Source organism: Schistocerca gregaria, chromosome 3, assembly GCF_023897955.1.
Source record: "Schistocerca gregaria isolate iqSchGreg1 chromosome 3, iqSchGreg1.2, whole genome shotgun sequence".
Classification (NCBI taxonomy): Eukaryota; Metazoa; Arthropoda; class Insecta; order Orthoptera; family Acrididae; genus Schistocerca; species Schistocerca gregaria.
Genome location: NC_064922.1, coordinates 130545873 through 130561405, shown reverse-complemented (window position 1 = coordinate 130561405; position 15533 = coordinate 130545873). Strand labels below are relative to the sequence as shown.

At 41.6% G+C, this 15533-nt stretch overlaps 1 protein-coding gene across 1 annotated transcript in view; it reads right to left on the bottom strand.

The window, feature by feature from the left end:
- The window catches only part of LOC126355278 (gamma-aminobutyric acid receptor alpha-like), a 195501-nt gene that overhangs the window by 94753 nt on the left and 85215 nt on the right, over window positions 1–15533 (bottom strand). The gene's annotated exons all lie outside the window — the stretch shown is intronic.

Genomic DNA, 15533 nt, shown 5'->3' with positions numbered 1-15533 from the left:
TTAGACGGTTGATGTGCCCCTGATACCAGCGCTTATCCATGTGCTCTAGTGTGGACGACGACATCTCGTTCCTTCCCCTCCACCTAATCCTCCAACCATATCAACAGCCCCCCCCCCCCCCCATATCCATTTCTAAAATCACCCTTGATGGTGTTACCCAAGTACTTCAAACCACTCTAACAAAATCTACACCAGGGGTCTCCAAACTTTTTAGTCTGTGGGCCACATTGACTCCTCCACGAAGTAATAGGGACCAAGATCTACCTCGTGGGATTAAAGCACCCTAGCACTCCACGATCACCGTAATGTAGGCAAAAGGAAAGATGTAATCGCAAAAATCTAAGGTTGTGGGAATAGCCAACACTGGAACGAACTACGATTTTTATTTAATTACACAATTTTGATTGGAGGACGTACCAGACCGAAATTCTGACGTATTTTACTCTGGCGAATTTCACCGAACAAAAAGTATTTCACTGCACTTTCTTCATGAAAGCGTCCCGCAAAGTTAACCAAATATCAAAATCATTGTTAGCAACACTATTACTGCAAGACGTAACAGAGGTAGAGTATGTCAACGCATTGTTATTTCAAGCGGCGCAACAATAAGTTTAGTTATGTAGTCTTGCAGCGAGTAGCAGAGCCAATGACGCGGTGTATTGGTCGCGATAGGCCTCGATACTCAATTGTTGGCAGTATAGGTACCACCTCAAATATTTGGCGGGCCTGATACCGGGGATGTCCGGCCAGCCAACGCGGGCCGGTTTGCTGGCCCTCGCGGGCCGGTTTCGGCCCGCGGGCCGTAGTTTGAAGACCCCTGATCTACACTGTAGAGTAAGGTCGCTTCTCCCTTTTACTGACTTCGACCTCAAGAGCACATACCATCTGAAGCCCATCTTGGACTAACCACAGACTGACTTATCTGGACTCAGTAGGCAATGGCGTCTATGTTCAAAAAGCTTCATGTTGTAAAATGGATATTTGCAGGAATGTTATATGCACATGTAGAGCAACATGACGCTGCACTAAAAACAATATCAGATACAACTTAACGCATGCAGCCACTGCTACTAGTCGTGCTTTTTAAGTAAGTACCGTTTCGCCACACCGCGGCCGTAATGCTGCGGTCGCCGTCCTGCGCATGCGCACTGGGTACCTACATCTATTGTCTACGCATTGACGCCTTTACAGTCCGATTCTTCCTTGTTTATGCTGTGTACTGAGTGTTTAAGATATATGCGTCCGATAATCGTGAGTCCCGCCGACTGTGAAGTACGCGCTGAAGATTTCTTATAGCTAAAGGACTACAAGCGATCAATTTTCATCGTGAGATCTGTTCAGTTCACGGAGAAAACATTATGAGTGATGGAATGGTAAGAAATGGGTGAGAACATTTAAAGACTGCCGCACAAATGTGCATGATGAAAAATGTAGTGGGCGTCCTTCGCTCGTTATTGAAAGTTTGGTGAAGGAAGTGGACAATAAGGTGAGAGAAAACTAACGCTTTATGATTTCCTCGTTGCGGGATGACATTCCAAATGTTTCTTGTAGTGTTTTGTATGGCATTGTGACCGAGCACTAGAATTACCGAAAATTGTGCGCACTTTGGGTACCGAACATGTTGACGGATGTGCACAAAACCATATGTTTAACCAGTGCATTGGCTTTCCTTGAGCGGCACCACAACGGCGGTGATGGTTTCTTAAGCCAAATTGTTACAGGCGATGAAACATGGGTGGCCTATGTCACACCAGAATCGAAGCAACAGTCCATGGAATGGCGGCATTCAGGTTCACCCAGAAAAGTGAAATTTAAGCAAACAATTTCTGCCCCGAAAATCATGTGCACAGTTTTATGGGACAGAGAAGGAGTATTTCTTGTGGAATTTCTGCCTCGTAATGAGAGAATCAATACAGCAGCTTACCGTAAGACATTGCACAATCTACGCCGTTCAATTCAGAACAAAGGACGTGGCAACTTGAGCAAGGGAATCGTTTTCCTGCAACACAATGCCTGTCCGCATGTGGCGAATCAGACCAAAGATCTCAGCACATGTTTTCGTTGGGGAACTCTAGATCGTCCTCCGTACAGCCCTGATCTGGCGCCCAGTGACTACCATCTGCTCCTGCACTTCAAGAAACACCTGGGCGGTCAGCGTCTTCAAGACGATGACGAAGTCAAAACAGTGGTGATGCAGTGGTTAACAAGTCAGGCGGCAGACTTCTGTGAGGAGGGTACTCAAAAACTGGTAGAACGTTATGACAAGAGCCTCAATATTGACGGAAATTATGTAGAAAAGTAGATTAAGGTGCAGGCTCTCATGTAAAAAAAAAATATTGAGATATCTTAGCATGTATTTTTTTAAATTTCAAAACGGTACTTACTTAAGAAACACGCCTCGTATATACTCCAACAAAGCTGATGAAAGGAGGGTGATTCAGCTTGAATAGCAATATCGTAAACATAGTGGAAACGAACGAATGTCTGTATATCAGCTTATTAGTACTGTTCAGATACAAGCACCATTCCTTCCTGAGCTATTTTGTATCATATTATGGTGCATGTGTCTTTCTGGGCTATAGTTGCGCTGCCAGAAAGAAATGCGTGACACAAGGGTACAATAAATGCTTCCTGATGAGGTGTAGTTTTAGTGATTCGTTTGTCATGGTCATCGACGATAAGATGGCGCCGAGGAGGCCCGTCTGTGCAACATATGCATTTTGTATTATACGTGCTATTTAAAGTATGTAATCCAATGAGTTTTCATGGCCAGAGGAAGCATACTTAGTAAATATAAGTGACTGTGATAAAAATGAACAAAACGGTCTCTCAGAAGTTTCTAAGTTCCTTATCACTTGTTTTTATCAGACTCTCTCTGTCGCTTGTTCTTTAGAGACAGCCACTTCTCTCTCTTCTGCCTTGGCCATTTTGTAAGCATTTGTAAATTTCGTTAGTAATAAATATGTTAAATGAAATTTTGTAGCATGTTTATTTCACAGAATATTAATTACCTTTTCACAGCTGATGCAATGGGTGTTGTGTTTATGTAAGCACTAATATCACTTTTCATAATAACTGTTTGCGACAAACAGTTAGCAGCTCTTTTTCACATCTCACGCAGATCGCTACTAACGGCTGTAAACGTTTTCAAAGCTGCGGTTCGTAATTCTGTACGAAGTCCGACCTCTGACCGCCATGAAATTGAGGAGACTGTCATGATTAATATAATACACGCGTTCGCAAATTATGAATTTCGAGCCCATTATTCAGGAAGCGGACGATGACTCTACAAAGTTCGTTCTCAAAATCACAATAATTAACAATATTTTCTCTTTTGGCCATATAATTCTCTCTCTCGGTCTGACAGAGAGAGTTATACTGGCGACGTCGTAAGCAGGACTTGAATTATATGCTGAATACGTTGTAATAATTTTGTTCTTTTGTGTTACGTGAAATGTACCATGACTATAAATCGATGAGGCAGTGACTAAGTACACTGAGAGACCTATGGAGAACAAATGATAAAATGTACTAAAATATGTAAAAAAGTTTCATCTGGAGGGAAAGGAACATGGAATTAAGGACTTATGAATTATTATGGCAACGATTGTTGGCGTATGCAGCACCAAGTAACGAAAAATGCTCAATGTTTTTAAATTAAGCAGGTCCTCTTTAGGAGAAATACATTTCCTGTGAGTTGAGATTTGCTCTTGTTCATTTATCTAGCTTTTTAGAATTTTTATAATTAAAATTACGGTATGTAGAAATTTCGCAACATGGAGTATCCGTGTACATAAGCGCGCGCAAGTGACCAGAGTGATCGGAAAAAGTTACCAAAGATACAATTTGCCAAAGGATTAACGAATTGTGTTACGTAAAAGTGATGACGTTTTATAAAGCTACTATAGCTTATTATTGTGTTAATTCATCAGCAGTCGCTGAAAATGTCACGAACTATTACAGAAAATGAAAATATTCAGATGGTTAACGACGGGTCAGATGATATAAACATCACTGCCGATACAGTTACGGCTAGAAGTATTACGTCAACAGCTGAATATGACGCGTATTCAGAAACCAGTATCATGATCACTGTTCTATTGCTGAATTTAACACTAAGAATGTTAATACAGCAATTGATCCAGATGCAATGTTTTCTAGCTCCGCTGTCGTTGTTGATAATGTAACATCAACCCGCACAACTCAAACCGTTACTACAGCTCAAGATCCTCTTGCATTGATTTTCAAAAAAATTAGAAAGCGTTATCCAAAACCAAGAAGGTATGAATAGCAACCTGTCTTTTATTAGTCATAAGCAAGAAACTGTGTCTAATGACTTTCTGCCTTGAAACAACAAATGGAGCTGGTTAGTGAATAACTTAAGAATAAAAATCAAACAACTGAAAGCAGAAGTAGCTAAACATGTAAGAGAAGTGTTACAATACGATCTGGATCACATAAATATCGAAATATAAGGTTTGCTGAAAATACTGAGGGCCCTTCTGAGAAGGTAAAAGATTTGTCAGAAAATTTCGACACTTTGCAACTAGAGCAAAATAGTCAGAAGCTGACTGTGAAATAAGTAGTGTCGTGTGTAAAAAATCTACCTGCTGAGCCCGAATGCAAAATGACGTAGTTTCTAAAAGAGAAGGGTAATCAAATTACCGAAAAATACGAAGTAGAGCGCTAGAAAGCGACACATAAGTCACTGAGATATGTACTCAACAAGGTACCACAATGCAAGGTATCAAAGGCGAATTTAGTGTCGTGAGAAAAACGTTGACTCAGGAATTTCGCAACAAGCAACAAGAGGTTCAAGTTAAATTAACTGACTGAATTGATCAAGTATAAAAGCAATTAAATACTGTATAAGAGTTAACTGGTGATAACACGTCACACAGGGCTCAAGTAGATGGGGCCAGTGGTTACGACCATAGTCCGACATCGCAGAACGAGGCACACAATGACGACGAATGTTCAGGTAGAGAACTGTCGCAAAGTTCTACGAGTAGGAATTTAATGGAAGGACCCATTCCTACTTCTGTCTAGCTCGGAGAAAGTATGCTGAAAAACAGACAAAAAAATGGTTCAAATGTCTCTGAACCCTATTGGACTTAACTTCTGAGGGAATCAGTCCCCTAGAACTTAGAACTACTTAAACCTAACTAACCTAAGGACATCACACACATTCATGCCCGAGGCAGGATTCGAACCTGCGACCGTAGCGGTCTCGCAGTTCCAGACTGTAGCGCCTAGACCCGCTCGGCCACTCCGGCCGGCCCAAACACAGACAACGTCAGGTGTTAACAACAGAAAATAAAACTGTATATCCTCTACTTTCATTAATTCCTTTAGAAATTATTGCGTAAAACGTGGTCTTACATAGAAAAGATTCAGTTTATCGCATGTTTTGTCCATGGCGGGGCTGTGATTGCGTTGTCACCCGTATGAACAATTCGAAAATGCCATTTTGGTACACTATTAATCAAAATGAGTTCAAGAAAAATTAAGAAATAAACTCTTCAATCCAGAAGTATGCAGTCTCAAACAAGGAAGCTGAAGAAAGTGTTTTGAGAAATATTTGAACAAGACTCGCTTCTGTGATGAACCTATATCCGATAAAGACATCTTACGGATTTTTAAAGGGGAATTGACGATTCACAACAGAGAAAAGCTTGTGCAGAAAACTGAATCCAGTTTGGAAAATTTTTTACCTGCACTCAACTGATATGGACATGCAAGAGCTAATAGTAAGAGAAATAACCATAGGAATGCGAATGGAATGAATTAGCCAACGTCGCCACGTCAGCAGCATTGCAACAATCACGACCGATCAGCTGACGCCAGCGCTGGATTTATTGCCCCGCCGCAGGCGCGTCTAATGTCAGGTGCTGTTACGTATGTAAATATTGACTTCCATATCTTACGAGAAGGAGGACGAACGATGATAGCCACCATCCGGGTTATCAAAATAATCGAGTACACCCCTGCAATAAACACAGTTACCGTAACCAGTGGTACTGCAACGCTCGGATCACATTACAGTTCAGTACAACACATTATACTCTGAAGAGCCAAAGAAAGTGGTACACCTGCCTAAAATCACGTAGGGCAAAAGTGCCACAACACCACGTGGGATGGACTCGACTAATGTCTGAAGCAGTGCTGGAGGTGATTGACCCCATGAATCCTGTAGGGATGTCCATAAATCCGTAAGAATACGAGGAGGTGGAGATCTCTTCTGAACAGCACGTTGGAAGGAACCACAGATATGCTCAATAATGTTCATGTCTGGGGAGTTTGGTAGGCAACGGAAGTGTTTAAACTCAGAAGAGTATCTCTGGAGCCACTCTGTAGCAATTCTGTACGTGTTGGGTGTCGCATTGTCCTCCTGGAATTGCCAAATTCCGTCGGAATGCACTATGAATATGAATGGATGCAGGTGATCAGACAGAATTCTTAAGTACGTGTCACCTGTCAGAGTCGTACCTAGACGCATCATGCGGTCCCATATCACTCCAAATGCACACGCCCCACTCTATTACAAAGCCTCCACGAGCTTCAATAGTCTCATGCTGATATTCAGGGCCCATGGATTAATGAGGTTGTTTCCATACGCGTACACGTCCATCCGCTCGATAAAATTGGAAACGAGACTCGCCCAACCAGGCAACATGTTTCAAGTCATCAGCAGCCCAGTGTCGGTGTTCACGGGTCCAGGCGTGGCTTACAGCTTTTTGTCGCGCAGGCATCGAGGGTACACGAGTCGGCCTTCGGCTCCGAAAGCACGCAATGGTGATGTTTCGTTGAGTGGTTCGCGCGCTGACTCTAGTTGATGGCCCATATTTGACATCAGCAGTAATTTGTGGAAGGGTTGCAGATCTGTCAGGCTGAACGATTCTCTTCAGTCTTCGTTGGTCCTTTTCTTGTAGGATCTTTTTCCGGCCGCAGCGATGTCGGGGATTTGATGTTTTACCGGATCCGTGACATTCACAGTACACTCGTAAAATGGTTGTACGGGAAAATCTCCACTTCAACGAAAGCTCGGACATGCTGTGTCGCATCGATGCTGCGCCGACTGTAACACCACGTTCAAACTCACTTAAACCATGATAAGCTGCCATTGTAGCAGCAGTAACCGATCTGACCATTGAGCCAGACACTTGTTTTATATATGTGTTACCGACCGCATCGACATATGCTGACTTTTTACGTATCTCTGTATCTGAATACGCATGACTATTCCAGTTTCTTTTGCGCTTGAGTGCAATTCAATAACCAGTGGCGTTTCAATCATCAGAATCAGATGCCCTTTAATGGAAAGATTAACACATACCCGCAACAAAATCCTGAAGTTAATCGTGAAGTTGACACTTGTAGGAGCATGAAAATTTGACAGTGAATATTGTCGAAGTCACAAATGAGACTTTTCCTGTAGTGCCTAATTTGCCAAACTAGTGTCGGCCATGTTTAAATCCCCGCTGCTGAGCCGGCCGGTGTGGCCGTGCGGTTGTAAGCGCTTCAGTTTGGAACCGCGTGACCTCTACGGTCGCAGGTTCGAATGCTGCCTCGGGCATGGATGTGTGTGATGTCCATAGGTTAGTTAGGTTTAAGAAGTAGTTCTAGGGGACTGATGACCTCAGATGTTAAGTCCCATAGTGCTCAGAGCCATTTGAACACAGCTGCTGACTAACGGATGGGGGCGATTTCTATAGTCACCTGTTAAGGTACAATGATGATAGAGATTTGACAGACGAATTAACAGATAGGTTTCACACCTGTGCGGAAGGTCCAATGGAAATAGTGCAAGAATGTATCAAAATTACTAAAGAAACTATTTCAACTGTTATCGTCCTCGATATTCGGGCGATGATCTGTGTTATGTCTGAAATATTATTTGATGAAATAAGCTGGAGCAGCAGCTGAAACAAGTAAAGCTGCAAAGCCATGTTAACGTGATGGGAGGAAGCTCAACCATAGAATGAATTTTTTAAATAGTGGAACTTTTGACAGAAACGGGTACTTTTAGTATAGGGTTCTTAAGGGGGAATGTGTCAAAATTGTCTTATAAATGGGTAAATGCTATCTTCATGTTGATGCAATAGATTTATTGAGAATTCCTAGGCCACACGATAAGTATTTCCAAAACATTCGATTATGGTTTGTCAAAGGGAGATGATTCGCTTCATCAGACTACTTCGAATTGTGACAATCAAAAGTTTAGGATATTATCTTAGAGTCTGTCTACATTACTCTCCAATACGAGGGCAATTGAAAGATTCACTACCAAAGTATGTTCGGCTGTTTGACAAGAAGCGACGCGTACTTAAAACCTGTGAATACCGCATGGAGGTGAAGCCCCCAAAGAAGTTTTTGTAAAAACACTTGCCGCGCGGTATTAGCCGAGAGGTCTTAGGCGCTGAAGTCATGGACTGTGTGGCTGATACCGGCGGAGGTTCGAGTCCTTCCTCGGGCATGGGTGTGTGTGTTTATCCTTAGGATAATTTAGGATAAGTAATGTGTAAGCTTAGGGACTGATGACCTTAGCAGTTAAGTCCCACATCTGAACATTTGAACAATTTGTAAAAACACCCATTCAGTTCCGTGGTCTAAGAGAGAGATTGTGACGTATGTTAGAGTGAGAAGTAATCGAACTTTCTTGCTCTACTCACCGTAGTCCTCTTTTTGCTGTGTCCAAACCTGACAGAGAAGTATGCCTCGTACTCTACGCAAGAGAAATAATGCGCATGTTTGTGCCGGTACCAACGCGTTCTGAAACTTTGAAGGAACAACTGCAGACGTTTTTCGGTGTTTGGCATTTATCTACCATTGACATGCGATATTTTTACTGGCAGAGTTTGCTCTCGAAAGGCACACTATGCTTATCTGTGCTGGAAGATCTCACCAATATCGTGGGTTGTCCTTTGGATTGAACATTGGTTTGGGAGTTTTATAGCCGCACTCGACACAGTGCTTCTACTAAAATTATTGGATAAAATTATTTTGTATGTGGATAACATCCTAATTACCATACTACCTGGCAGGAACATGTGGCATCCCAATTGCCACTCCTACCTGGCAAGAACATATTGAATTGTTAAAAAAAAAAAAAAAAAAAAAAAAAACCAGAAGACATTTTTATCTGCTGGAGTTATTGCAGATGTATCAAAATCCAAGTTTGTTCGAAAGAAGATCAAATTCCTAGGCACGTAGTTTCATCTGAGGCTATAACGTGCTATCCTGAGATATTTGTTGCTATTAAGAATTTTCCGTTTAGAAGGACAACTGAAAGCCGTTATTCGGTTAAGTTCATTTTCAGGCAATTCGTGCCACATCAGTTGTTGAACAGCAATCCATTACAAGGCGTTTTAAAGAAGAATAGAACGTGGAACCGGACGGAGCGTTGCTTCAAAGACTTCGAGGCTATAAATTTTGATTCATTCCGTCATGTCGAAACACTTTCGCCTTGCCTTTCGTGCCTCATATTCTGGGCTGTGTGCAAGGCTCTTTCAACTTATACACGATGATGCAAAAAATGAAGAAAGGAAAGTCACCTTTGCCAGGCGGACCTTGGCCCAATGCAAGCAGAGACATTCTGCAATCGAACTAGAGGCATTGGCTATTGTCTGGGCTTTTAAAAAATTTAACTCTTATGTCTTTGGGAGAGTTTACGATGATCAGCGAGTCTTGAGTTTATTAATGTCATGTAAAGTGTTACACAATCGTCTTGCTCGTTGGACAATGTTTCTTCAGTCATACGATTTTGAGAGTACAGTAGATTCCAGTTAATCCGATCTAATTGGAACTGGACCTTGTTCGAGATAACTATTTGTTCGGATTAACCGGAATTACGGTGACGAGTTTCTAGAATGAAGTATACCAAGCAGGTAAGTAGGTACTTCATGGTAACAAATGGGAACAAGCGAGGGAACAATGACTCAGTCTCACTCTGCCCTTGTTGTTGCGCATTGTTGAGGCTTCCTAGTGTCTGGTCAGTGCACTGCCAGTTGGCTCGCAAAGCGCTTGGTTATGTTTGTTATCGATTGCTGGCACGCATAACAGTTGTATTGTATTCGTTCAGGTGTAGTGGTGTGCGTATTTTCGTCACGAGTAAACGGAAACATACAACGATAACTCTCAAAGAAAAACTGAACGTCTTGAAACGGATAGACAATGGTGAGAATGTATCTAAACTGACAACGGAACTGGGTGTTGGTAAAGCTACCATTTGTGATTGTAAGACGAACAGAGTGAAACTTGAACAGTCCTGTGCAACGTCTTCGCGAAAGACACTCGAAATTCGGCAGACTTTGAAACAGTCCCAGTACGATAAAGTGGATGAAACTCTTTTCCTTTGTATTTCGCAGGAAAGAGAAAGAGGAACCCGTTTGAGTGGATCACTGGTTCAGGAGAAGGCTGTTTACATGAACAAGTTAATGAATGATGATAGGTCTTTTAGTGCGAATACGGGTTGGTTGGACAGATTCAGAAACGTCATGGAATCCGTCAGCTAACAATTACTGGAGAGAAGCTTTATTCTGACCGTGATTCAGCGAAGGAATGCTTGGGTGAGTTTGTTAAAAATGATAAGAGAGGGGAAGTATTCTCCCCAACAAATGTATAATGCTGACGAGACTGGCCTTAGTTTTAGGGCATTGCCAACAAAACGCCTGGCATGAAGAGCAGAAGACCATGCTCGTGATTTTAAAATGTGCAAAGATCGTGTGACTTTATTAACGTGCACCAACGTTGCTGGTAATCACACGCTGATCGGCAAATCTGCTAGGCCCAGAGCTTTAAAAACTGCAACATGTAGTCCCTGACCTATATTATCGCAACCAAAATAAGGCATGGATGGATGGTAAGCTGTTTAAAGAATGGTTTCACGGCCAGGTTTGTTCCCTCTGTTCGACGGCTTTCTGAGGAAAATCATTTGTCTCCCCATGCAGTCCTTTTGATTGATAACGCGCCATCTCACCCTAGCACTGAGGAATTATGTGATGGAGAAATTGTAGCTAAGTTTTTGCCGCCAAATGTTACACCACTTGTACAGCCGATGGATCAGAGCGTTCTGCAAACATTAAAACTGATTTACAGAAAACAATTTTTAAGAATGCTGATCCAAGATAATAGCATTCCTTTAGTAAACAAAATAAAAAGTGTGAAGGATGTTGTCTATTGGGCCGCTAAGGCATGGCAGAATATTTCAGAAAATACTCTGAGAAAATCGTGGAGTCAGCTGTGGACATCCCTTGAATTTAAGGACAACCTAGCTGAAAATGAGTAAAATCTACTGCAAATGATATAGACATTCCCTGGATGTGAAGAAACTAGTGACGGAGACGTAATGAGAGGATGGCAGTGGATGGGGCATGTGTGGAGAGCCTTACTGACGCTGAGTCAGTTGCTGCAGCGACTTAAGACCAGGAAGAAGAGAACTGCTGTGACGGAAGCGACAAAGTAGAGCTGGTGCCACACAGTGACGCAGCAGAAGTGCTTGACCTCACGCTACGTCTTTTGGAGAAATAGCCCACTGCTACACCTGCTGATTTGATGTTTATGAGGCTGTGGCGCAACTATGTGTCATATAACAGACTGTCTGTACCACAAAACAATGACTGAGTTATTGTCATCTAAAAAGTAGGAATAAAATGTCCTCTCTATTTTAGTAAGTTTGAAAACTTTTCTTTCATTGAAACTTCCTGGCAGATTAAAACTGTGTGCCGGACTGAGACTCGAACTCGGAACCTTTGCCTATCGCGAGCAAGTGCTCTACCAACTGAGCTACCCAAGCACGGCTCACGCCCTGTCCTCACAGCTTTACTTCTGCCAGTACCTCGTCTCCACGCCTGAAAGGAGTGCTAGTTCTGCAAGGTTCGCAGGAGAGCTTCTGTAAAGTTTGGAAGGCAGGAGACGAGATATTGGCAGAACTGAAGCTGTGACGACGGGGCGTGAGTCGTGCTTGGGTAGCTCAGTTGGTAGCCGCCCCGATAGCTCAGCGTGTTCGGTCAGAGAGCAGGTTGGCCTTCGTAATAAAAAACTGAGTGGAACGATCAACAAACGAGCTTGAACGGATGTCATTGTGACGTCCGCAACGACCATACACAGCGATCTACAACGAACAAAATGAAAAAAAGAGAGCACTTGCCAGCGAAAGTCAAAGGTCCCGAGTTCGAGTCTCGGTCCAGCACAAAGTTTTAATCTGCCAGGAAGTTTCAATGAAAGAAAAGCTTTCAAACTTACTAAAATACAGCGGACATTTTATTCCTACTTTTTAGATGAGAATAACTCAGTCATTGTTTTGTGGTGTAATGAAGACAGTCTGTTATATGACACATAGTTGCGCCACAGCCTCATAAACATTAAATCAGCAGGTGTAGCAGTGGGCTATTTCTCCAAAAGACGTAGCGCGAGGTCAAGCACTGCTGCTGCGTCACTGTGTGGCACCAGCTCTACTTTGTCGCTTCCGTCACAGCAGTTCTCTTCTTCCTGGTCTTAAGTCACAGCAGCAACTGACTCAGCGTCAGTAAGGCTCTCCACACATGCCCCATCCACTGCCATCCTCTCATTACGTCTCCGCTAGTTTCTTCACATCCAGGGAATGTCTATATCATTTGCAGTAGATTTTACTCATTTTCAGCTAGGTTGTCCTTAAATTCAAGGGATGTCCACAGTTCACTCCACGATTTTCTCAGAGTATTTTCTGAAATATTCTGCCACAGTTTTAATCTGCCAGGAAGTTTCATATCAGCGCACATTCCGCTGCAGAGTGAATGTCTCATTCTTTCCTTTCATTGTTTAAACCTAATGTTTTCTTGTCAATTTTTCTAATGCCTGTTTACTGTACCGTGTATATTAAAATAGTGTGTATGTACAGCCGTTTACCGGACCGTTTCCCATACTTAAGACTTACATTTTTCATGTTCGGATTAACCGAACGTTCGGATTACCGGTCTCCGGATTAGTGGGACTCTGCTGTATTTACATAAAACGAAGTGACAACATTACTGACACCTTATCACGATTGTCCCAAGGACTACCCGAAATTGAAGATCTGGTGGAACAAAACTTTTAATTCAGAATTTCACTGATAAAAGTTTCACAGTATAAGCAATGTTTTCTAGTCATGAAGCAGTTACAAAGCAACGACCTTAGCAGGAGTAAGTTGAAGCTCCTTCTTCAGCAAGGCAATAAACCCAAGATAAACGGTCTTCTCTGACAAGTGGGTTGCGTGTGTTTCTTGGTGCCTCCTGTATGCCTCTTTATGGCTCAAAGAAGAGCTGCGGAAAATTGAACCTATATTGCTGTTTCCCAAATATGTTGTGATAAGACGTAATAAATTCTGAAAGGTCCTCTACTCTGCCAAAAGGCAAAACCTTCGAATTTTGCTAGGAAGACGAAATTGTATCTGTTATAACCTAGAAACCGTCTGAGTATTGTTCGTACTGACCTTTCGGCAACTACCTTCTGTCTGTGGCGACGTTAAATATATTTTTGGCTTATATGGCATCTTTTCTAAATCTGTCAAGTTCTATGCAGTAAAATCGGCTGCTGCCACCCCAGTCATTTGGAGGATAGTAAATGACTATAGTCCTATGGTAGGCAAATCTGAATCGATTTTATCTGCCAACGTATCTAATTTTACATGTCGTAAATGAAGGGAATTTTTGAAAGCTATGTAGATAAGGCAAATACTGTTCTCAGGGTTCATCCTACAATCCAACTCCATGAAGAGGATCTTTCGTGAGTTCAATCGTTTTATGAAAACCTACACTCCTCATAAACAGACAAAATGGGTAGAATTCCTAGATATATTCGAAGAAATAATGTATAATCTTTCTATATACTCAAGCAACACTTAAGCTGACTTATTGGAAGGGGTAAAAGAAAAGAATGAGTAGCTGAACCTCGTTCGACATACATCACGAGCTGAGGAAACTCAGGAAGAGGACATAAAACAAATGTTGACCTCTATAACGGAAAATGCTAATCTGAGAAATGCATAGCGTGACTAGAGGCTAGGCAGAATGTAAGCATACTCTGTAGGTGCGAAAGTGGTGTTGAAAACCCTCTGCAAACCTTCACTATTATTAAGACAGAGTAAGAAATTTTACTTATTTTATACTGAACCATTCCAGATAATCCAAAATCCCCACGAAGATAGTTACCTAATAGCCTACCAAACTACGAGGAAAATTAAGTCACCAGGGCTTGAAGAAGTTCATCAGGAGCTGAGTGCATACACTGACAGATCCAATAACATAGGATGAGTATAGGCTTCAGTAATACAACTGTATTAATTACAGTGAATAGAATTTTATGCTCAGTTGATAACGTTAAAAATTGGGAACAAAAATTAAACGACCCATTAAGTTTTAGTTTTCGTAGAGGAAATGCGTTGGCTGGAAGTAGGCTACGTCAGAGTGTATATCTAATCCATGTGCAAACGACGTTGGTGTATTAACAGGAGCTAGGACATAGATAGTCTCCCTTTTAAGTGAAAACATGTACTTGATGCGTAAGAGCAGAGGAGAATGTCTGAATAGTATGACCACTGCTACCTTAGGTTAAGCGTTGATGAAGCACATCAGAGTCGTTGGACACGACCTGTTTAGTATGTAGGTATATGCAGTTTGGTAATACGCCTATTGGTTAAGAGGGGACGAAAAAATTATGACCATGTACAAGGTATGAAGTGTTTTGTATAATATGTGAGTTCGTGTAGGTGAAAACTTCACACGTAACACATATCGCCAGCCAAATGCTATATCCTTCCAGAATAATCTGCTGAAACTCGAAGTGTTCGTGACCATAAAGTATAGACGAAAGATGATATTGTAAGAGTATCTGCCACCTGTAACTAAGACCTAGTGTAAATGTGTAAGCCTATAGTCCAAGGATTTTATTCAGTCATCGTGTACCTGAATATGTCTTCCGTCTGCATTGTAGGATAAGTTTTCTTTCATGTGGTTTTAAGTCTGATCAGCAAAAATGCGATAAGTATTGTATGATACAGCGTACATAAGTATATGAAGTGACCAATAATTACTCTCAAACGAGTATATATAGTGAAGTTTTCTAACGATGGATACACTGTCATCGAAGTAATGTTCAAGAAATATTCTTCTAATGGACGGTCATGAAACAATTTCATTTTCTCAGTTACATGAAATTCACGTAGTTAAGACTTATACGGCAACAGGATAATCAAGTGATGTAATCATAATATATTACCAAAATGAGTTAATTAAGTGTCCGGTGTGTAGGAAATTGAGTGGAATTTGTTAAGCGCACAATGACGAATGAGACTATGAATAATTAACTGTATTACCAGTAATAGTAGAATGCAAACTATTACTACAATATTGCTATAACTACGCAGCGGTAGCAATGAATTTTCTTTTATTTATCTTACGAAATAGTTTGTCCATCTATGTTTGTATGTGTGTACTTGTATATGTAGTAGAAATATATTTTGTCACGTGCAGTAGCAATATGTTATGTTATACAGTATAAATAAAGCAGTGCCAAAG